This window comes from Tamandua tetradactyla, chromosome 5 (genome assembly GCF_023851605.1).
Source record: "Tamandua tetradactyla isolate mTamTet1 chromosome 5, mTamTet1.pri, whole genome shotgun sequence".
Taxonomy (NCBI): Eukaryota; Metazoa; Chordata; class Mammalia; order Pilosa; family Myrmecophagidae; genus Tamandua; species Tamandua tetradactyla.
The window spans coordinates 23,883,441-23,885,916 of record NC_135331.1 but is presented as its reverse complement, the minus strand read 5'-3'; positions in this window follow the sequence as shown (position 1 = coordinate 23,885,916).

Below are 2,476 nucleotides of genomic sequence, written 5' to 3'. Positions count from 1 at the left end.
CCTTCCTAAATTAAGGAAGACAAATGCACTATTTTTTTCCATTAAGTTTCATTCTAAGGAAATGTAGCCTTGTAATAATAAATAATTAGAATGCCAGATAATAATGATACAGGTTTTTAGCCATTGTTTTATTTCTCAGGCTATTTTAAATGTAAAACAAATTTTACTCTAAAAGTAATGACTTACCAGTATCCATCCAATCGTCATGCATGAAGTTTCCATCTGTCTGCTGATATTCAGGACGAATGAATATCAGTAAGATTAGAAAGAGGGAGAGAATTTTCAATGCAACAGAGGTCAGCAAATGTGTTTATTTCACTGAAAATTCCTATAATGCCTATTAATCTGCCTTAATTTGTATCTATGCTGGTGGACACAGGGAACGGAAGAGTTTGACCATTACAGCAGATGTAAAATGTTCAAAAACACACTATCAAGCTGTTTGATTCCAAAGGGAAAATAGCTACCATTTTATCCATTAACTTTCTTAATTGGTATCAGCCAATAATAAAATCTTACTGAGTAATCAGTGGATCAGTGTGTCATTTTTTTTTACTCTGTTAGTGCACATTTATCTGTGGACAGAACTATAATTAATTCTAGCTTCCAATTACTCAGTTTTCAATTCTTAAGTGGATTTCATGGAATTGCTCCACTGGAATCAATGCAGTGAATTAAACACTACACGTGAGTGGATCTGTCATTGCCTCCCACCAACAGGTTTTGCTTTGGTGGGAGGCAGAGTTTTGTGTTGAGTAGATGAGAGCCCACCTAGGGAGAGAGTGACTGGTGGGTGATTCATAATTAACTCATCCCCAATGCAGGATCATTCCCGGTGACCAGCAGAGGGCAGTGAGGCTCCTGGGAGCAGTAAGAGAAACAAGGAGAAGAGGGAAAAAGGAAATGTAGAAAGAGGGTTGCATCAGCTGACTGCTGTTCATTGAAAACACTTTTAATTTCTTCTATGTGGGAAAGGAAAGCCTTGGATTGTTTTAACACAGAAGCAATGTGATCTACCATATTTAGACTTGACCACTCCAACCAAAAGCCCTGTGTATTGAGGTTGATGAGCTTGAATAAAAAAGGAAGTGGCACAAGTGGGTAAGAAGTACAGTCCATAGGTATACGCTTTTTCATTTGGAATAAATTTGTTTTTATTTTAAGAATTTGCCATTTAATTTATTCATTATGCTTAACATATAATCATGGGTTTAGCTATGCAGGTTAAGATAACAATTTTGAGCTTTACTTTTACAAAGATGTTCTTTTTTTAAATTAGAGAAATAGTAGGTTTATAGAAAAATCATTCATAAAATACATATTTCACACTTAACACCTTATCATTAACACTTTGTATTAGTATGGTATATTTGTTACAATTCATGAAAAGACATTTTCTATAATTGTACAATAAACAATAGTCCATCATTCACAATAACATTTACTGTTTGTGCTATATAGTACTACATTTTTTAAAAAATTACTCTATTAACATATATAGCCTAATATTTCTCCTTTCAACCACATTCAAATATGCAATCAGTGCCGTCAACTACACTCGCACTGTTGTGCTACCATCACCACCTCCCATTACCAAAACTTTTTCATCACCCCAAATTGAAACCATGTGAGGTCCAAGCATTAAGCCCTCATTACCTAACTCCTCCCCATTCCCTGGAAACCTATATTCTAGATTCTGATGCTACAAGTTTGCTTATTCCAATTATTTCTTATCAATATCACACTGTACTTGTCCTTGTGTGTCTGGCTTATTTGACTAAATATGATATCCTTAAGGTTTATCTAGGTTATAGTGTATAACGGAATTTTGTTCCTTTTTCATGGTGAGTAATAATCCATTCTATGTACATAATACATTTAATTTATCCAATTATTGATTGATGGACACTTGGATTGCTTCATTATTTTGGCAATCATGAATAATGCCACCGTGAACATTGGTGTGCAAATATTTGTTTGAGTCCCTGCTTTCAAATCTGTCAGGTGGGATGGCCACCAAGAAGTGGGATTGCCAGGTCATATAATTCTATACTTAAATTTCTGAGGAATCGCCAAATTCCTCCTGCAGTGGCAGACATATAGACCAATTGAATCAAATTGAGAGTACAGAAATCAACCCTCACGGTAATGACCAATTGATTATTGACAAGGATGCCATGTACACTCCATGGAAGAAAGATAAGCCTTTTTAACAAATTGTGTTTGGGAAACTGGCTGTCCATAAGCAAAACAATTAAGGTGAACCCCTACATAGCAGTATATATAGAATTAACTCAAAATATATCATACACCTAAATATAGGCACTAGAACTTTTAAACTCCTAGAAGAAAATGTAGGGAAGCTCTTCAGTAGCTGTAGTATTTTATGTTTCTATCAAATGAATGAGTTATCTTATTTCTCTACATCCTTTAATTTTCTGCTTTTTTTAAAAAAAAATAGTAGCCATTCTAGTGT